Here is a 23,538-nt window from a genome sequence, read left to right as displayed (position 1 = left end):
CAGAAAAGTCAGACATCATGTCAGTGCTTTCTGACTCATGTGGTCATGTCATCACAGGTCCGTCAGCTTATTACATATGCTGTAGACAGACCATGGCTGTCGGTGTTAATATGTGAATCGTGATTAATCAAGGGCTTAATATTATACTATGCCTAACAGGTATAACATATTATTATTTTTAACTATAGCTTAATTGCATGAAGAGTCTCACGCACCACGTTGTTCACACTGTGTGTTGAACTGCTGCTCTGCTCTGAACTGGAGAGTCTTTTGGGAAAAGACTGCAGATCGATCGCTTAGTCAGGAGGTGAAATAAATAAATAAAGACAAATAATGCTGCTGCTTTTAACGCAGGAGTCCATCGTTGTATACATTTCATAGTACGTGGGAAGCTGGAACTCCTGCAAAGTGCAAAAGCTGTTGCATTAACAGCTCTGGAGTAGACATTGTGTTACCTCAGACTTATTGCACTTATTTTGATTAAACATAATCAAAACACCTTAAAGTCAAGATCATAAAGTAACTGTCTTTGCATTGTTTGGTTGGGATTATTGTGTGATTAATTATATTGACAGACAAAAAAAGATTCTGACCAAACTCTCCAAAAGAGCTTGGGAAAAATAGAACACAGACATGACCTCATTAGTTCGCTATGCACTTGTAGTCATGTTTAACTGCAACTCTGCAATTTTTGACAAGTTTCACTTTTATTATCCACAGTATATACATCATATGTATTTATTTATTTTCCCAAGTAACACTTGGTCGTAGAGCATCGCGTGGGGTTGATTATTTTCTGAAAGCTGTGAATGCAAGGACAGGTCTTAACATTCCAGGTATCGTGGCGTCAGACTTCCTCCTTTCGCAATGTTCCAAGTTCTCATCAATTATTTTTTTGGTTATTACGATCAATAGAAATGCTGGCCAAAACCATGAGAATAAAGCCAAGATACACTGTGGGGAAAAGCTTTAAAGGCCAGCTGTATTTCAGTGGGATAGAACAGAGGGATGTTTTCTGTCAGAACATAATTTCCTAATGCTAACCTTTGAATATGTGTTGAATGTGTTCCCTCAAGCCATCATCCACCTTGAAAGTGTTGTTCAAAATTATAACAAACACTTTCTTCTTCTGACCTCAGTGTCTCCAGCCATCCTGTTTGCACACTCAGCCAAAAACACTCACACAGCAACTAAAACGATTGTTATATTTGGAGCCAAAGTGCAGCAAAGTCAGCGTTTTCAGGGGAAATTGGTGTCTAATTGTCTATTGAGTGAGTTTCCCACATGTAAAAAGTCAAGTGACAACATAAAAATATTTTCACTTTTTTGAGTTGAGAGTATTTGACTTTCATTGTACTTGGCACCTCGTGTGTCACGGGGATTGTTCTGGACAGAGGTTTCCTTCAAACACACATCTGTCTTGTTCTCTTCCTACGTAGCTGATGTGCTTCTCACATTGTGGGAGAGGCAAGGTCAAACACTCATGAGGTTTGTTTGCTTGACTATGAAGGGCGGTGTACGTGGCAGAAAACACTGCAATAATGGAACAAAGGATGAAAAGAGTCAGGAAAAAGATGCACAAGGTTGACACAAATATCCATCTGCAGAGATCGAGCTTTGCAGTGATTTGAATATTTCGTAGTTTCAGTAGTGTCATTTGGATTCACAGGTATTTCAAGGGAGTTTGGGTCACATTTAACTAACCCACACAGAATTGAAAGCAATAGGCTATACATTTGCTGTGTCAATTTTGAAGAAGTTTAGAGCAGGTGTAGTGAGTTATATTTGTGAGTGCCCAGGTAGAGAACATTTGTTGAAGCAAAGTTCCAGGCACATAATGACTAATTTCACTTAAATAAATAAAAAAGTTTTAATATTTATTGGGATTATAAATAAAAAGCTGTTTTGTATCATAGAAAAATAAAACAGGCCAACATTACAAAAAAAACCCTGAAGATAAAGCACTTCAGATGTGTCACGAGACTTCGATTACTCCGGCCAATTTCCATCGCACATTTATTCTTTTTGGACTTTTTTTCGTTCAGTTTCTTTGGCAAATGAGATGTTTTGTTTGTAATGTGACACCTACTGCATGACCCTAGGAGAGGGATCCCTCCTCTGTGGCCCTTCCTCCCATTTCTTTCCCGGTAAAAGGGTTTTTGTGGTGTCACTTGCTGTACAGATTGTAAAGCCCTTCAAAGCAAATTGTGTTTGTGATGTCGGGCTATAAAATATAATTCACTTGACCTGACTTTGCCTTGGGTTTTAAATGCATGTGTCTGTGTCTGTGTTTTTTTTAGGTCTTGTTATCAGCTCAAACCGGATTTGGAAGCATATCCGATCAGAAATCTGATCTTCCTCATCAACTGTTCACATTATATATTGCAAGTGATCCAATTCAATCTGCGTGTGTCCACACTGTCTTCCACATGAATTTCTAAAGTAACAGGCCATGTTCCGGGACAAAAAAGTCGTCTAAACAAAATGGACAACAGAAAGCTGCGGTTATGTGGAGCTGCGATGCAAATTTTCTTCAGATTTTTTAACAATTGTCTTCCAATGTGTCGATCTTTTAACACACCTCCAATCAACTTCTGTTGGATCTACATCATTGTTGTTGTCGTCAGTCGAGGGACTTGGAACCCAGCATTTCCATCGCATGTGTGTAAATTTTCAAGATTTCAAGAAGTTTTATTGTCATTATGAGACATAATGAAATTTTTGCAGGCTATAGTGTCAACACGGGGGCTTTTATTCTGAAAAACAAAACAAAAATTGGACCTATTTGTCTCCCCCTCACCTAGTTTAAATACATGCCCTTCCCTTGTGCTCTCTCACAGTTTGTCTTCATCCTATGTTTCAAGCGTTCCAGCAGAGTCCAACATGTTTTGTTTATCAATAATTATGTCTGGGTTCATAAAGTATGGCACCAGGGTCCTGAATCATACCATGGCCTGCCAATAAGTGACCTCTGGTTTAGAGCAATTTTGCAGACATTCGTGGACAATTTCAGGAAAATATCTGATCTCCAGTGAAGGTTAAGCGGCTGCTTAAAGTACTCATCTGTTTTCAGGTGACTCAAGCTGAGAGGGGCCTGCTTTACCTTCCCTGTTGCCCAGTCAGAGGGATCTGGGAATATTATAGCAGGTATATGTACAGGAAAACAGATCATTCCGACATTTTGCAAGGTGCCACTTATTCTGTCAAATCTTGTCGGGAAAGAAACATCAGCAAAAAGGAATGAAGCACCTACTTCTTGATCCTAAATGACTGGAAATGATGTGGAAATATACCAGTGGTTTCTATTTCAGGTATGGGTTTCGAAAATGAGGGTGGTAGTTATGTTTTCAGGAAAAAAGAAGGAATATGTTTTCATTTAATTTCATTGTGTGTGAGTGTGTGTGTGTGTAAAACATAATTTGGGTGGTTACAGCCTGGCAGACACATCCTGCTTCTGTGCCAGACACAACTCTAATCAGCACAGGTCACTAGAGTGAGATGGCTGCTGTCCAGAGCTTCTACAACTGGGAAAAGATGCCCTGTCTTCACTCTCTGTTTGGCACAGAGTTCCATCACTGTATTCTCACATGGGGACTGTTACGAAATAATTTCGCTGTGAACCCCACAGATATTTCAATATCATGGACTAAGACACAGTGGATGTGGAGCTGCTTACTGTGTTACACTGAACGTTGCAGTAAGCAATTCCAGGCTACATTTATGGCCAAACTTAACTTTAACAGTAATTGCCGCTGTGTTTTTCCACTGCAGTCTTTTCCACAGAAAACAACATGAAGTCCAAGGCTTGAGTTCCTGTCATAGAGGGTATTACTGTACATTTTGGTTATTTCTTGAAGCCATGGTGGACATATTTTTATTAATTTGCATAGATTAATAATTCCATAGTAACCTTTCAGCATAATATAAACCAAGTGCTCTGATGGAGAACTAGACTTTTGCTCGTAATCGAGACTCTGATTTGGTTTTCGCTCTGCAGACATAGCGGCCAGTGAAGAGCAGCTGTCTTTCGATTTGGCTGTTGCTTCCATTTTAGAGCAACACAATGTAGGATTTCAACTTTCTAATACTTACCCTTATTATTTTTCATGATCCATCAACTCCTAACAGGGTGGAAAGAGGTGAATGTATGATCTGTGTGTAGGTTGCACATGGATGAGTGGACGACTATTGGCACAGCTCATTATGAGCAACTGTATAATTTGCACTATGTCTTTTTGTCAACCTCAAATATTGTATGTTGTTTTATTGGGCTGTTTTTCTATTGCTTGACCAAGCCAAATTTCTCCCAAGGGACACAAACAAAAGTGACCTTGAAAGTTGAACTGCACCTCTGAGGAATAAGAGGGTGGATAAGAGAGAATATCCATACGGTGTTCACTCGCTAGCATATGCTTTCACCACAGGAGGTATACTGTTACTGTTGGACTAGTAAGTGTAAATAGTTTCTACTGTATATCCACAGCATTTGAGCTTGCTGCGTGTCAGGCTGTCACTGAACTCCTCTCATTCTCTCGTCCATTTTCCTTCATAAATCAAGTGATTCAAAGAATATAAGCCGGGTTGAAAAATGCAAGCTAAGGAAACTGAAGCACTTTAGTCCTTTTGTCATTTTTTAATAAAGATAAATTAATAACACAATGCAATCGTATTTGTATAAAGTGCTATAACACAGGCTTCTGTACTTGGTCTGAAGACAGGCTTGTTTGTACATTAGAAGTACTCCTTCAGAGTTCATCAATATCGTTGTCTTATGTTGCAGACAATACATAGATTGTATTGTTTACTGTCATGTGGGGGGAGCCCGAGAGCACGTCCTACATTGCTCCACAGAGCAACCCTGTCATCAGATGCCATTACTAGATAAGTAGCAATCACTCCAAGAAATCTACAACAAGCACCTGGTCATTGGTCAGATTGGTTATAGGTCTTTCCAATTGGCATTTTTATCCGGCCATTGGTCACACCTCTTGGAAGTGGGAGGTGACTACACCCTTTCCAGACTCACACTCAAGTGGCAGCTTGTCTTACAAGTTGTTTGAGGCCAGAGGGATTTTAGACACACGGTTCAATAAAATAAATTGCAACAGAAATAGGAGACTTCTATCCTTCTAAATCAAATCTGAAAGGAGCTAGGGTGTATGTGTGTGTGTCAATGTAAATGTAGGCTAAAGAAAAGAGGTTTATATATTCAGTATTCTGACTGGCGTTTCTTAATGCAGTCCTCTTTGACTCACTTCCTGTCTTTCTATATTGAGATCCTGGCAGTTTTAAAAGTAGTAGACAAAATTAAACTGAAAATAAATTGGCTCTTGGTTTACAGTCTTGGGGAAATCTGGGAAGGCTGGTGATGGGGGACTATGAGAGTATTATATAGTACTATATCAGAGAGTGTGCTGCCACTGGCTGTACTAAGCAGCTGCATGTGTAGGTCATTTTAGTTGAAAGGTCACCATTCGTAATGACTGCTTACGCTGCAAGGCAACCTATAAAATGAAAAAGAGTGGAAAGAGACGGACAGTAAATGCAATAAAATACGTCAACAGTGGAACATTTAAGAGCTGGAGAGACTGCCTCAGGTCACCTGTCAAAATGCACGTGTCCGACTTTACTCGTCTAGTGGGAGGGGCTATGGAGAGAGCCTCCATCCCAAGATGAGTCTCAGTGATAAACAGTTGTGTAACAATCAACTGCAACTTTGGAATATTTCATAGTAAGCTTCAGGAACCTTTTCAGAAATGGATTCCCTTTCAAAAGGTATTTTTCTTAAAGCACAGGGAGCTGCACACATCACGTGCAGGGACTCTCAGGAGTTCTCCTATTGTTTAGTGTTGTCTAGTGGTAAGAGAGAGCCTCAGAGCCATAAAGACGTCTCTTCCTCTCCATTCATAAACCTCAGACTGAGTCACTCTTAACCCAGTGGGACCACACAAGACCATTTCTCAATCCCCATGTGCATACACCGTGCCATTTAACAAATATGCCACATCTTAAATGTGATTTAAAAAAAGAAAAACAGATAAAAGAGTACAAGAAACATTATGTAATGCTAATCCTAACTTCTATATTTGCGCATTAAGTTAGAGGTACTAGTTTTTCAAATACTTCAGATGTCAGTGGACTAGTTTGTGACTCAGCTATGGAGTTCATCAGGAGTTTGAATGTCATGGCTGTAGGAAGACACTGTTGAAGCCCATCTGAGATGAAAAGAACAGGAAGGCATCTATTATCATTCCACAGTCCGACCTTTTCTGTCCGTGGACAATATTTTACAAACTCTCTGCACTTTCATCTCCCCAGTGTGTACAAGCAATAGTTCTGACAGTAAGTGAAATGACTCAAACCACAAATAAGACATTCCTCTTTCTCTTTCTGTGTGTTCTTACATAGACATTACGTTCTGTGTGAGATACAATACAATTCAAATTGTGCTGCACAAGTTTTGATGGGTGAGTCATGTACATATGTAACATCATCAGCAACAGTAGCCTTATGAATACTAATAGAGTTGTGGATAAACCACAAACCTCTTTTGACCTACATTATTAGATGAAATCCATTCCAATAAAATCCTCTTCTAGGCAAGAAGCCTTTAAAAGTTGGGCATTTGGGCTGTCAGCCGTGAGTACATTTTCCGGAAAATGTGCAAACAGACAGAAAATTGTTGGAAACTTCTCGGCAAGGGAGTGGGAACATGTATATCCTAAATGCTCAACACTGGCTCCACCACTTTCTACTGTTAATCACCCATATTCTTCAGAAAAGACATGGATCCGATTTCCTGAACATTTACTAAAGTTCACTTATGTTCATGTCATCAAATCAGGGGAGTCTAATTTAAGGCCGGTGGGCCAGAACCCGCCCGGGTGAAGGTCCAATCCGGCCCGCAAGATGAATTCATGTAAACTACTGTTGTAAGAATGCTGTGGCCCCTTTAAGAGCCGGGCAAGTGTACGAGCAGGGAGAGAAAGAGAGTTAGCGAGCAGCGCTGTGTATGTGTGAGAAGAGAGAGAAGCCGGCGTACAGGCAGGAGTTAGCATTATGGCGTGTTTCCACTGGCTGGGATCGACGCGACTCGACTCAACTCGTCTCGACTGACCTCGCCTCAGCACGGCACGGTTATTTTGCAGGCTGTTACTGTGCAGATATTTACATTTCTGATTTGCAACTGTCTTTTCTATGATTTTAGAAACAAAGGGGAGAGTGGATCAGTAGGCCAGTAGGTCAGTAATTTGCTAAAACATCTGTCCAATTCACATCTGGCCTGTGAATGATGGGGATTAACGTAATACTGCACTAGTTCACTCACGCTGTATAGATATAATCATCTTAAATCAGTGAAAAACTAGGGGCTATATTTTAAGGGAGCCATTTAGTAGCTCCAAAAGAAAGGAAAAGGCAAACTGAGTTCAGCCCAAATCAAGCTGACAAAACAGTGTCTGAATGACAAATGACCTGTTTACATATGTGCTGCAACTCATGATGATGTCATGTGTTCCTGCTGCCACATCAAGGGTCTGCAGAGTGTTGTCCACATTTGAGGGGTCAGGGGGTTCACTAATCTCACCCATAGGCATACAACATTCATTTATTTCTCAGTTTATTATTGTGGCACTGACATCCTTGCATGTGTTGCCACGTAGGCCGGCTCTGGTTTACATCATGACTGAAAAATGGGTCAGAAAAATTAAAAATAAAACAAAGAGAAAAAAGGGGGAAAAAAATTGAAAAATGAGAGAGTGACGAGATACAAACAGAGATAAACACTTTAGGAAAAAATAAATGGCACAGAGACAAGGCAGCCATTAGAACCAGCTGACAGTCCCACTGATTGATCTCACACAGATGGCATGGAGCCTTAGTCTGAGGATCATGCAAGTGCAGGACAAAACACTCCAAGCTAGTTTTTAATCTCCAACTTCATACTGAAGGGAAGTGGACAAGCCAAAATGGATACATGTCAAATGCTGTTTACAGAACACAGTTCTAGTTAAGCATCCACATATATACATTCTCTCAGGCAACTGGGGTTCGCACTTCACATCTAGTCATAATTCTGTCGCTTTGTAAACCTTCCTACTTCACTTCACATCCCACACCAGAATGCATTGACAAAAACAGCAATTACAGCTGACAGAACACAGGAGGTGTTGGTCTGCTGCTACTTCCATCAGTAAATGAAAAGACACCAGCGAGCTTGTTCAGGCAGTCTACTTGAGCTGCTCTTCATTCATATGTTCTGCATGTCCACAGAGGCCCACTATGCTCTACAAGGCCATTATGTGCGGTATGCATGTGCCCGGTGTGGATGCATGCACACACCCGCAACATTTTGTGACTGTGCAGACAGTATGTGTCGACTACACATGCCCCACATTGTTGGATTGGTCGAAGAAGATGAGGAAGATGAAACCCACAGAATTTAAGTAAGGAGATCTGCTGGTACCTAGACCTGTACAACCCATCGCTCAATGGTGAAACAAGTGCATAGATAAGTGGTTTTAATGCGTAACTTTGCTGTTTGAAAGCCTCCCTTTAGATTAGCCGGTTCCTGTGTCATTAACATTTGAAAACACTTTTTGTAATCACTTCAATTTACTTAGTAAAACACCAGAGCAGTAGATCTGTGATGACCACAGTGTGTGGGTTCTATTTGTACAGAAATTCCCATAAGCCTCATGAACCAGTAATAACATCTGGCAAGTCTCAGAGGCACATTTGATTAACAGATGAAGGCATTTCGAAGGTGTTCATCTCAGTGAGTGTTGTTTCATCACACCCCAGCGCAATACTCCTTCCTGCCGTGCCAATCCCTCCATGAGTCTTTTTCACCACACTGAAGACACAATGATTTTAACCCCTAACCCTGACTGATTATGACCAGGTGGTCTAAATCATCAGCTTCCCCGTGTGTGCGTGTGTGTGTATATATGTGTGGGAGAGCCTGCACACACATGGCAATGACTCACAAAGAATAATCCGCAAAGAATAATCACATGAAAAAACACCAACTTTCACAACTGAAACTTTCTGACAGACACAGATGTGACTTGGGCAGCAGAGACAAAAAAATGTCTGTGAGTGTGAGAGAGAGAGAGAGAGGCCCTACAGTGAAGTATTCACAGGTGTCCATAGCCATTAATGTGTGTTTATAGCTCTGTCTCACACTCACACATGTATGGAAGCTTACTCCTGATGTATGTGGTCGGGTTAGACAACCATGGACAATTACTGCTACAAAGTTCTCAGAGGCCATCTGTTGAACAAAGCCTGATAAGTACTGTCATGGAAATAAATATACTGTGTTAATCCCTGCATATGTGTAGAAATGATACTCCCACACTATTCTAGAGGTTTATCCACACACTTGATGTGAACAAGAGGGGGGTCGAGTGATTTATACTTTGTCTGCACCAAAGGTAAAACTGGAACATTTGGTTACGATGCGTCGGAATCCTGTAGGCCAGGAGTCTTTTCCACGTACTGTATTCATGACACAGTAGAAGCACACTGCGCTTATCGTGCAAATGTGGAATTTATGCTTTGAGTGGACTGAAACGTAATCCATGGACAATTTAAGGATGTGGATACGTTTGATTACGAACCATCCTTGTAAATGCTTCGGGTGGAACTGTGTTGGTGACAGAGTGCATGGTTCCATGTTGTTTCCCGTCACATAGTACCACGCACTGTGGAAAATGAAATAACCTTTCAAGTGTTTACATGTGAAATGTTGGAGAAGCATATACAGACCTCTTAGAGAGCCCACATTAAAGGCTTTCTTCCGTCAATTGCATAATCTGGCCATAAAACCCATGGAGCTTGCTGGAAGAGGAGACCTTCAGAACTTAAAAGCTGAACTAAGGTGAACTGCTAAAGAGTGAGTGTATCATGGGTGAACGGCAAAACGTTGACATGTGCATCTGAACTGAAAGTCAAAGACACCTAGCACACCCACAGAGGTATATATCCAGAGACAAACATCCATCAGAGTCAGTTTTGAAGTAGATGCTGCAATAAACAGAGATCTGAGCTAATGTAGCTCAGAGATTCATTGCTGAGTAACGTTTTGGCCTGAGAGCAAATTATTTCCTCTGTCCTCTCATGTCGGCTCAGTGGAAGATTACTGCTCCGATTCTGCTGGTCAACAGTGTGGTGAAGAATGTGCTTGTAAAACACATTTATGGCTGGTTGCATCTTGCATTCGTTTTATTTATGTCTTCACAAGGAGCCGTGAATCCAAGATAAAAGCTTTCAGATGAGCTGCAAAATCTACATTGTCCTGTGAAAAGAAGACATCGTTCCTTAATGCCGTCATTGGCAGGATCACTAGAAAAAAAAAATTGATAATTGAGTTTCCTCCCCAGGTCCTTAAATCCTAACATTTTGAAATTAAAGATCTCTGTCCTCACCTCCTCCCACCAGATGAGCAGAGACACAGTACATGTTTCATCAAGACTTTATTTAGAGTCATATATCAATTTTCTTCATAGTCCATTGCAGACAATTGTTGGAAATACTGAAAATGATATCTTGGTGTAGTTAGGGTTCAGTAGGTAGAGCAGATCATCTTCCAAACTGGTGGTTTGATCCCCTCTAGTCCAAGGGTTCTAAGATCCCACTTCTGACAAGACTGTCTCGGCAGCCCATTCTCAGCAGCCAATGGCCAGGAGGAAAGGAATTGGGCTCGTAGCTGGGAAGCCACCGGTTCAAATCTCAAGGTACCTTTGTTCCTCAGGCACAGATAATTGCTGCCCACTGCTCCTGCATCCAATGTGTGTTCACTACTGTGTAATAAGGATGGGTTAAATGCAGAGGTCAAATTCACCGTTCACTATTTGGTGTTTGTGCAAAAAAAATAACAAGATGCAGCAAAAATTAATGGCACCAGCACTGAACCTGCAATATCCTGACATCTTCATCTTCCTGAGTAACGTCCATCCATCTCACTCTGCAGAGTCAATTAAAATGTATAAGAACCTGAAGGGAAACAAATGTTTGTGACTCTGAGTCTATGATTTACCAAGAGCTACCACTTCTTCTGTTCGCTATGAGCAGGTTTCATAGTAATGAAACGCGTCTGTCGTCTCTCTGGATCTCTGGGGATGTGGTAAAATGCTCTACTGTTAGCCTCTTTCCAACTGCGTTGGCACAACATCCATCTACCATCTTCACTTTTACAGTTTAAAAAAAGATAAAAAAAAGAAAAAAGATTTAAGTGTTGTCTAGTATATTAGCCCATAGAGATGAACAGCTTTGTTTCTTGCCAGTGGGCATTACCTTGGTCAGGTCCCGGAGCTCTATACAGTGGAGATTATTTTCCAAGGACCTCCCCATGAACCTAACACTGATTTAGCAATGCTTACTTCCATTTGTATTCCTAGATGCTGAAGGAATTATTGCAGTGTCCTCAACTTACAAATGACCTGCAGCCACACCAACTGGACCAAAGGCCACACATTTTCCCAACTCAGTCTCACTTCAGTCATTGTAGCAGAAGCCCAGAAATCTCAATATCTCTTTACCTGTTGTCCGATCCAATAATGCAAAATTGTATTATTTACTGCTTATTATGTTGCTGACCAACAAGGAGTCCCTGGAACCAACCACAGCTCTAGTCTAGTTGTCCTTGGGCAAGACACTGAATGCCAAAGTGCTCCTGGAGGTTGTGCCTGCAATGTGTGAATTGTGTTGCTGCATGTAGATGCATTGATAAGTTTGTAGGGTGAAGGGCTTTGAGTGGTCACCAATACCAGATAATTGCTTTATAAGCATGCATAATTTACCACTGACATTCTACGGAAGACTTGTGTAGATGCAGCTGCTTAGTAGGACAGCCAGTAAGAACACTGTCTCTGAGGGGTGGATACCCAACCTAAGCCGATCTGGACCAGATGGTGGGCTGGGCTAGCTCACATCACATGGTTTGAATAATGCTGATGGATCCTCTGTCTGGCTCAGTGCTAGGACATTTTATTCACATGACAACACCTGACTGCAAAGCTATTTCTTTCAATTGGTTACAAAGTGTGATTAAGTTTGCCTGGCCACGGATGGAGATAGTGACTATATCAGGCTTGAGTCAGATTCAAACCATGGATTATGGTATTATAAAAACTGGATAGAGCGCCTCTCCCTCTGCCTTAAAGACATTTGTTTTCCAGTGGCCACTTGTGGTACTGCAACTAAAAATACTCTGTACGATATGAAAACATTATGGGACAGGTGTTTTTTTACACTTATTTTAAATATTACGACAAAGCAGGTCTCAGTTATTCATTTGTCGCTCATTAGCATTTATTTTCAAACTTATTATCGATATGTTAACTAGCTGCTGTGTTGTATTCATTGAGGAGGGGAGACTGACATGCTGCAGTTTATCACTTTGTTCAGTCCTGCACATTGTGACATGGGACACAGGGATACTGTTGTTGAAATATAAAACATGTGTTGCACTCTTATTATATATATAAGTTTGATGATGTAAAATAAACATCCAGTTAACGGAAAGATGTTTCACAGTGTACACTGTATTTTTTTGTAGCTTTTTTGTAAAAAAAGAGCTTGAAATAAAGAAAAAAAAGTCAAAAGGGCTGATAAGAAAAAAAACGATACAACGTGTGCTAACCACTAGGGATGGCTAAATACTCAGTACAGACAGTGTACAGCTGAGCGAGACTCTAATAGGTGGTAATTGTCATGTTCCCCTTCCATTTTTAATGATGTCAGGCTCATTACAAGAGAGCCATCCAATCCAAGGGTTTTAGGTTGCATCCGTGTGTCTTCGTGTTCAGATGAGTGTGACTAGACAGTGATATCTATTGAATAAAATATCATCCACGTATAGATAAATAGACATATGTGTGCACACGCATAAATGCAGTTTGTCAAGTTCATCAATCACCTGTGTGAAAGGCTGTTGATTAGTGCTCCCCAATGTTTCATTAAACACAGTGGTGTACGGCCCATACGCTCACAGGAGACAAATGCAGACCCACATAGAGTACACACACACACGCACGCACAACCACTTTGACCCATGCTAAATAAAACATTGGACCCCAGTAAACCAATCCTGCCCACATATGCTCAGCACAGCATTGGCAGCATGTTGTATTCTGCTGTTGTATGACAGCTTAGGTTTCAATTTTCAACCATCACACTGCAGGTCAGTGCAGGGCGGAGGGTGCCAATGTTTTTTTTTCTTATTCTTTTATTGCTGATTTCTCTGCCAGTAACACTGAGAGCCCGTTCGACCTCAACAACACGATATCACATGGGATATCAAAGCTTTTGATGTGCAAGGTGATGTGCTGGAGTTACACAAGAACTTGGAGTGCACACTCAAACACACCCTGTCCCATCTGGACGACTGAGACGATGAACACGGCTCATTACGAGGTACATTTCAGGAAGGAATCGGTTCAGTTTGGCTCATTGGCTTTTATTGCATAAATAAACTGTTTACAAGTGCATTCACGATGCACCATATTGCCCAAAGAGAGAGACACCTGTGTCTGTTAAACAGCTGTAATAAATGTACAGGCCCGTACGTGCTCTTCCAGGCATGACAAATTGTGATGTAGTAAACTACAGCACTAATGGCATAGAGGGAATCTCGTAAAGCTAAGGCGATCGTCACGGTGATATAAAGGCTAGCAATAATGAGATTTTAGCAAAGCAAGTAAAAAAGCACTGTTAAGTATTGTTGTAAAGCAGTGAAGAAGAAGCTGTCAGCTGACATGTTAGCTGCCTGAAAGTGGTGCAGGATTTGTAGTTTCCAAAGTAAAATGGTGTCATGTAATATGCCCTGTGGCTGCTGACGTGACTTCAGAGTTTCATAGCGTAGTCACTTCTGGCACTGGATGATCTTAGGTTTATTTTCAACAAAATCAAATCAACAGACTTAGAGACACTTCAATGGTTTCTTTAAATCCAAAGCGTTAAGCCATAGTGTGATTCCTTGGAGGAGGAAAACGTTAAGGTTAGTACGGTGCTTTGGATCCATGTTCCCGTCTTGTTTGTCGATGAACACAACATTCCAGTTCCATTAAAGCCTTTTGCTTAAACCACCTGCTGTCATAGCAACACCCGACTGCACATAGCATACCTGATTTTTCTAGAAGTCATGTGATCAAAGTTGTTGTCCTGCCTGCTGACCGGAAATGCCAAACCAGACATCTCACACAAAAAGAATGGACGGATGTCTCCTCATGTTTCTGCCGAAATAACGGCTATAGCATCTTATTATTTGCCAAGGAATCAGCAATCATGAAGTTCAGGAATCAGTAACAAGATGGAAGAAAGAACAGCTCTAAATATGTACGCATGTATGGTCGTGCACATTGAGAATAATTGTAACTTGTAAATGTATACTGTGTGAATGTGAGAGAATAAATTGTGCGCAGACGAACACAAAGGCGCTTTTTGCTGACGAAAGCAATGCTGTGAAGGCCTCACATAATGAGCTGCTGTGGGTTTCATTATTTCACCCCATAAAGAAAAGAAACAGACCACCAAGGATACTGTGCTCCCCCACGTGAGGGAGGTACTTTCTCATGCTGGAGGTGACTTGACTGCATGTTCCAAAAGTTCAATAACTTCAACAACTTTCTGCAAGGGAGGGAAATTATTCCCTGTTTTCCTTTCTTTTTTTTCTGTGTTCTACACAAATCCTTTCAGCTGGTTCACTGTAGCACTTTCTGATTTGACAGCTGTGTGCAGATTACAGACACAGCTCCAGACACAGGTGCATGTCTGGCGTCTCTGGCGTCTATGACACTGTGGTGCAACCTGCCCCAGAGACACCCCTGAGTCCAATCCTGCATGATTTACTTTTCTCCCTCTCGCTCTCTCTCACTCACACACACACACACACGACCTTGAATCAGAAGTTTCCACTTATATGGAAGCATGTGTGATGTTGTCTTGTGTGTTGAGGAATCCCAGTCCCAGAGATTGTCAGGATCCCTTTCACAAAACCAAACCTCTGTGATTGTTCAACAAAAAAGAATTAGGTTTTGTGTATGCTACATTTGCTGAAAACTGGAATGTAATAGAGTCAAATAAATGTCTGAAGAATGTTTTATGACTCCTCAGAATCCTATTTTTGGACTCACTGTTGTCCTCAAAGGACCATTAAAGTTGGAGTTAAATAGTAAGTAATGCACCAGTGGTTTGGCCTTTAGCATTATTTCTTCATTTCATTAGTTTATCTTTAATTTAGCTTCTCTCTTTTTTTGTTTATTTTCATGTTTCACACGATGTTTCACCTTGTGTGAAAAACAGGATATAAGTGGTTTATGGCTGCTCACATTTATGTTTATGTTTGAACAAATAAGTTCTAATCCTTTGTTTACATGAAGCTAGCACTTTAGATTATAGCCTTGTGTCAGCTAGAGTCACAGGCAGTGCTTTAGCATTCACAACAGCCACATTACCTGCCTGGAAGATGATAAGGTTTGTTGGCATGCTATCGTAAATATTAGCCAACAATTTTGCAAATGCAAAAAATTAAAATGCAGCCACACATTCTGGAGCGCATTGATTTATCATGGATTTCACATTTTAGAGTAAAAGGTCTTTGTCTGGTCACTGACTCATAGTCCAAAGTTGTATAAATGTAAGCCATCAGGGGAGTATGGGTGGTATATGGACTGTGGCCAAAAAGCTAAAGAACCATATTAAAATGCATGTCCTTTCTTTTCCCTGGCACTCTGTTGGCCTTATAATTGTTTTCAGACTGGTGTTCTGGACCTTTTGAATATTTCTGCTGAACAAATGGTTCCACTTGACTAAGATGTGATAGAGTTATTGTTCTGTTGTAAGCCACGGTGATGTGGTTGATTTAAAATCCCAGGTGTTGGCACATATTGATTCAAAGAGTCAAACCATACTTGGTTTCCATGTATTATTTGGAAGTGTAGTGTTGTTTTTATGCTGTCCATGTCTCTTTTCAAGCTTTCTTTCTCAGTAGTTTTAAATTGTTCATCCCACCTGACCAAATTAAAGTCACAGTGTGTGGTATTTTTGGGGCTATATTATCAAATATTTCATTTACTATCGATATAAATGTCACCAGTGTTGTATAATGGCCATATAATAATGAATTATGAATTAGAATTATTTTCATAGCCTGAGAATAAGCCATTTATAAAAGCAAAGTCACTGGCCAAAGTCTGTGAAGATGTATATACATATATACACATATAGTGGTACTTCCCAAGTACATAGCTCCCAAGTATGCAAGTGCATCCTTGCATACTTCGGTATTGAGGCAACCATGTTGTTAACCACTGAGCACAGGGGCCATATATTCCCTTTACCTTAGCTGATTAGACCTGCACAGTCTTGCTGTAGAGAGCCTGTCCTTGTCAAGAAGACATGTCCATGTCTTTGTGAACAAGTCCACTTTTCTTGTAGAGGCATTCCAAGAGAAGGCCCTTTTGTTTTGAGTTGACGTAGTTCATGTGCAAACCATGGAGCACAAAAGGTGGGGTAAATATCCACTGCTTCCAAAGGAGCCATGGGTATTTAAAAAAAGACTATGATTGTAGTGGGAAATCTGCTCATTGGGGGAGGACAAGTGTATAGCTGCGTTTCCACTACATGGTCCCAGCTTGCCTCGCCTCGGCACGGCTCGAATCTACACGGTTTGGTTGGTTTTCCATTACAATATACTACCTCTGCGGAGTCATCACAGCACGGCTGCATGAAACTGCCGTAACTTAATTGTATGCGCGACAAACACACAACCTAGTGACTAGTAAAGCAATTGTTTTTATTAGAATCAGTTAATTGAAAATATTTGTTTAGTACTTCCTCCATGACCTGAGCACAGACTGCGTCTGACACAATCAGTGATCTGAAATACAACGGCAGGGTTTGCGATACGGCTCGACGCTCGCAGTGCTGTCACTAAATACATCATAGCCCGCTGTTAAATGATTACATTTTAGACATCTCCATGCTAAATGTTGGAGATTAACCCATATTTTCAGGATTGTAGGAGGTATTTTTAACTGATTCTTGTGCCTCTTCCTGTGACTCTAGTATTGCCTCAACTTACTTGGAGCATCACCTGAGCAGGTACTAAAAAATAGTAACAGGTACCAGGTACTATCCCTAATGGAAAAGTGAAATAACTTTGCCGAGATGATTCGAGTCAAGCCAATGGAAACATGCAATATGCTGGGGAGGCTGTCAATACAGAGAGAGAATTTGAATAAATGTTCTTAATATTGTGAAATGTTAAGAACACTTGTGGAAACCCCTGAAGGAAAAGAAAAGCAGAAAGATGAAGAAGTTCTTAGCACTGCAAAATGAGATGGTGAGCGGATCCAATACAGGACCAGTATTGTGGTAAGTTTAAGGTAAAGATAGGTATTAACTGGTTATGGTTAAAGTTAGGGATACAGCTTTGGTTAGAGACTGTCCAAATAAATGGAAGTCAATACAGAGTCCTTAAAAGGAAAGTTGCGTGAACGTGTTTGTGTGTGTGTGTGTGTGTGAATATGTGTAGAGCTGTAAAGCCTTGGATGTCACCTTGTCAAACTCTTATTGTGTAAACTCAGGACTGACACTGCGACTGAGGCAGGACACACTAACAAGTGGAATGTAAGCACTTGGGAAATGTGAGAACTTGTCTGTAACCTGCACACTTTGTGAAGTCTAAAGCACCATTATGGTCTGTGTGTGTGTGTGAGAAAGAGAGAGAGAGAGAGAGAGAGAGAATGTCAATGTGATTGGTCTGAAACCTCAGCGTTTACATGACTTGTTTTCAGAAAGATTGGAGTCGTGGATCTGGGGGAGGTTGGTAAAAGTTGAAATTTGGTTGAGAGAGGTCAGTCCCATGGAGTTTTGAATGTTTCACATTGACCCACAGATATGGTGGGACACTGATATTCCCAATGGCAAATCTAACTATGACATATGATAACAAGCTGCAGAGTGCCAGATTGATGCCAGCTGTGGAGCTGCAGACCTATCCAAAAATATCTCCTAAATAAGAATCCTCACATTAAAGCAAGAGCTTGTTGTGTGTTTCTAAAATATGTCCAGTCTCATGTGTTGAAATCCTCGTTGTGTCCTTTTAGGCATCAATACATTTTAAATTGAATTCTTAAGTCCTCACACTGCTGTAATAAACACAACTGATTGTTTATGTGCTATATAAAACCCGACATAGTATCCATTTCCAGAAAGCAAAGGATCTCAATCACTCTGTTGGTGAGGGTGGTCTCCTTCTACTGCTGGTGTGTCAGGGGTGAACTGGTGTGAGGACATGACTACTGACCAGGAGAGGGAAATCTGAGGCCATGTTCCAACCGTGTAAGCCTACAACAGTACTCCCATTACTACCTTGAAAAAGGGGTTTTGTACATGTCGCAGACACTGGGAGGATCGTACCTTATCCTGCCTGTAGATTGATTTCAGTGCAGTTTTATTTATATAGCACCAATTCATAACAGATATTATCAAGACACTTTACAAACTGACTTGTCATCACCAGCTGCTGTTTTTGGAACATCAGGGAGACGTTTCCTGATCCTCAAGGAAGGCTCTAGTCTAGTTAGTACTTCCTCCTGTCATTCGTCTCATGTGACACACACTGCATGATGAGTATTTAACACATTTTTTTTTCAAAAAATCCAGTGCCTGTCTTGCATTGCCAATTAATGTAACCAATCAAATTTTAAAATTCACTTTTGTTGAAAATAATATTTCACTACTCTTTCCACCGAGATATTACACTGAGTATTGTCCTTTGCTATATTTAGATGGAATAAAGATAAACACTATATACTATAGAAATTCTATAACTTGTTTGTTTTTTTTGGCCATTTGGAGAGTCCACCTGATCAATCCTCTACTAAAATAGCCTTACTTTGCTTTGTTTTGCTTTATTAGTCGAAAATCTTGCCCGTATTCAGATGCTGTGCTATTGATTATTATGGGTTATTACGGGGATATTAGTTAATTACATCTGGAAGTCTGTTTCATTCTATCCTTGTTTGCTTTGACCAAATCATAATTAAACTGATGGTTACTCTGCAGAAATCTTACAAGTGCTGCAGAGTTATTTTATTGTTGACAGAGCATGAAAGTAAACGTAGCAATGGTGTCATTTGCTGCCATCTGGTGTTCAATAATTATCCTCCAGATGCAGCACTGATAAAACACTGTGTGCCAAAATAATTTCCAGGAAATTATGTTTACTAATCTGTTGTGTTTCCTACCAATATCTCTTGCATTTCTTATCCAAACACCAGGAAATAAATTGCACTGTCTAATATAAATTGTGCACATTAATTAAACGCATTTACTATAATCAATCCATAAGCAATTTATGTATTGTAATTGAAATCCACAGTGACACTTCTACTCCCTGTGTGGCAGTTTGAGACTAACAGATGTTCACTCTGCTCAAGATTAAGATCCTGTGTCTTCCTTAATACCACCTGCCCCCCCTCTGCTCCCCTGGTCCCCTGACTCTGTCCAGCTCAGCCTCAGTGCACTTGTAATGGGCTCCTGTGGAAACCCAAACCCTCATTACCTCCGTCATTACTCCCTGCTGCACAATAGGAACCTGTTTCTTGGCTTTCACCCCTTCACCAGAGAAAACGCACACACACACACACATTCATTCACATACACTCAAATGCACCTCATGCCCTCGTCTGTCTGTTTGTCTTTTTATTCTTGCAGTCTCTCTTTGGGCCAAGACCCTGGTGATCAGGTGTCTGTGGTTCTTTGTCTGTGCTTTTGTTGTGGAGTACAAAGGCAGGCTCTCTCTCTTTTTCTTTGTTGTTTTTCAACTTTCCATTCACTTCACTTCTGATACTTCTCTCGTCTTCACCGCATTGCTATTTATTGCTGTTTTCCTGTCCTTAAATGGGGAGACGCTAGCTCAGTGGTAGAGTGAGTTGCTCCTGTCGGCTGTGTCGGCAGCATGTGAATGGGTGTGAAAGGGTGAAAAAGATTGTAGTGTAAAGCACTTTTGAGTGGTCAACAAGACTAGAAAATGCTGTATAAATACAAACCATTTACCATTTTTATTGTGGTGTGTGTGTGCTTTCTGTATGATCATGTTGATGTTACGGACAGTTTCCTTGATGTGCCACCGTGGAGCAGCAGTGGTGGTCAAAATGTGCTCACTTGTTGTAAAAGGTATAGTTTGGTATTTCTCACTTTGTGGTTGTATGAGATATTTACTCTGTCCATACAGTCAGTGTTTCACAAACTGTACTCTGCATGCTTTTTGCTGAGAGGCTGCCAGTTGCCAGCACCAGAGCCACCTCGCTGGGCGGCATGAGATTCCAAACATACTATACTGGGAAACACAGTTAGTCGCCTGGAGGTGAAATCATTGACATGCTCAGTTGTAAAATGTATATGTCAAATGTATGCACTCCAGCTTATCTAAAAAAATATCTATGTCTTCTATGAAGGTGCTCCATGTTTCAGCAATTTTTTTTAAAAAGGGGGAGGAGTCTGAGATAATGAGGGTGACACAAGAGTGGACTAAAATAGCATTTCAAGAGGGTTCTTGCAACCTTGTTGCTCGAACCCTAAAAATTGATTGCAGTAGCTGGTTTATGACCACAGAGAGGCAGTAGATACACCGACTTGTATCACAACATATTTTATTTGCATCCTTTACACTAAACTGTGAAAAGTTACACCTATATCAGTAGATAATATTACTATGTACTATATATACACCCCTATACACTGGTTTACACCTGAAAAAAGTGGTTTAGTTTAGTTACACTTTAAATGGCTAACATCTCTTTTTGTCTATGGTCACACATGTTTCATAGAACATAGTATCTATTTTACCATGTACCACTTCATGTAACCTTTGAAAATCCTGAGCTACCCTGCTTTTGGTTTACAGTGATCTGTTTAGGATATGGAGGGTCATTTACGAGTTGTGTGTAGCTGAACTGCTTAATGTGTGGAAAATGTGCAGTCTCTGGAGTCTCTTTAAGATTCTGGCACCAACAGGTCAGTGATGTGGGAGAGTTTCACTTTCATCGATACAGTAAATCTACACAAAGCCACATGTGGTTTCCTCAGAATGACAAAATGTAGTATCTGTGCATGTAACTGCATCTGGCTACCTTCATGTGGGAAACTCAAACAGGTCACGTGAAACTGGATCTCCTCCACAGCGGGCTCTGCAGGATCCAGCCTTCCATAGGTTACAGGTTCAGCTGTCCTGCTATATACAGTATGTTGTCATAACATGGACTTTTCTAACAGAGCCTCTTACAATTTCATCTAAGTGGTTAAGACTGAAGAGTCTGTAAAAGTGAACTTTATGTAGAAGAGCACATCACAGTGTGTGTGCTATCCTTCTGCAACAATTTATTGATGAGTAATTAGACTACTAAATTAATCAGAAATAATTTTCATAAATAAAAACATGTTCCATATCGATATTAGTTGCACAGTTAAGTTTAAAAATAAAATAAAATGCATATTTCTGTTTGCATGACTCGCCAAATATGTGTTGGTGGAGATACATGATGCATTTGCTTGACAAAGTGTAAACTAATTTATATGTATATTATTTCATTTCATACATGATCCCAAAAGTAATGTACTGGCTAATTCCTAAACGAAGCAGTACTGGTTGCTAATACGGAGAATTAGCAACCCAGTGCGATCGAACATAGCAAAACGGAAAGTCCAGTAATATTACCATTATCTTGCAGGTTTATTTCCTTCATAATAAGCAGGAATAACTTTAACTCATAATACAGGTAACAAAAACAACAAACCAAATTGCTTACTACGTCAAATCACCAAAGCACGAAGGCACAGTCGAAAAACTGATCTTCCCAAATCAGCAACACCTGTGTTTGGTTTCCCGTGATTAAATAGAAAAAAAATTTGCCCATTTTAAATGGGAAACGCCCTCTTTTCACATCAACTGGCCCAAAGTAATCTACGCCAACGTCAGTGAACGGCGGTAGACCAGGACCAACTCTCTCTTCTGGCAGGTCTGCCATTTTTTGCTCACCAGTCTTTCCACCATGGAGCTTACAGATAAGGCATCTTGATATGATCTTCCTCACTGCAGTAGGTCCACTTGTGATTCAGTATTTTCTCCTAGTAGCGAAAAGAACATGATTTCTACCTCCATGTCCAAGCTGTATATGGACATAACGGAGGATAAGGTCGGAGATATGTTGGTCTTTTGACAAGATGAGGGGCAGTTTAATGTCCTCAGGGATTGCTGTCTTGTTCAGCCGTCCCCCAACTCGTAGAAGTCCTCCTTCTAGAACCGGATCCAATTTGAAGATGCTGCTACTTCTCAGCACTTGTGACTGTGGGGGTGGAGTGGCTCAGTGGTTAAGACAGGTATTCTGTGTGCGAAAGACATCATGGTCACAATGGTCGCAAGTTCGACTCCACCGCTGGCTGATTGTACTCAATTCCATTGTAAGTCGCTTTGGATAAAAGTGTCTGCTAAATGACATGTAATGTAATGTGACTTGCGAGAGGTTAGTGCAGCAAATTCAGTGGGGAATCTCTCTTGCTGGCAAAAAGTGATTATGGAGGTCTCAGCCTTCAGGAGATCTTCCAGCGTCACCTTCTGATTCTCAAGTGATGTTGATAAAGCTTGCATCTCCTTTTGCACATCCAACCTTGCTGTTCCATTAGCACTGGTGTTTGCAACCTTCAGTCTTTGCCAATCAGAGAAATGTTTGCGACAAAGGTTTGAAATCTTCGGTGCTCATTCTTTATGTACTTAAGAACTGATGTGCTGTCAGTCCAAAAGCAGGTCTTCAGTGGAAGCTGGAGCTCCGATTGAAGCATCTTGTCACTCGTACTGCAACAACAGCAGCAGTGAGTTCCAAATGGGGAATGGTGCTTCATGCTTCAGGGGAGCCACTCTGGCTTTGCCAAATAGGAAGGCAACATGAACCCTCTCATCCATGTTCTGCATCATCAGGTAAGTAGCCGTACCATATCCATTCTCACTCGCGTCGGCGAAGTGATGCAATTGGGCACCGATAGTCCTCCCAAATCCTTCAGGCTTCATACATCTGTGGATCTTGAAATACGCCACCTTCACAAGATCTGTCAGCCATTTGTTCCACTTCTGCTGGAAAGCTGGAGGTATTGGACCCTCCCAATCACACTTCAGCAGCTTGGTGGGGAGTACTAGAGGTGCCAAGAATCCCAATGGATCGTAGACAGAACTGATGATGATAGCATGCCTCGCTTGGTTGGCGGCTTCTCCTTGATTTTCAAGGAGACGCTTTTACTTCGTAAACCCAAAGCTCTGTCCAACGGCAGCTTATCCCTGTCCAGATCAAGCTCATGCAAGTTCTTGGACTTGAGACCCTCTGGGAGGCTTTGAAGCACTTCTCGACTGTTAGTGATTTGCTGCAAATGGTTGTACGGTTCTTAACCATTGTGACTGCATCCTTTTCAGAGGGCAGACTCTTCAATAGGTAATCCATATTGACCGTATTGACGGTTGACCGTTTCGATCACTTCAAG

Source organism: Solea solea, chromosome 11, assembly GCF_958295425.1.
Source record: "Solea solea chromosome 11, fSolSol10.1, whole genome shotgun sequence".
In the NCBI taxonomy this organism is placed as follows: Eukaryota; Metazoa; Chordata; class Actinopteri; order Pleuronectiformes; family Soleidae; genus Solea; species Solea solea.
This window is presented reverse-complemented; position numbering follows the sequence as displayed.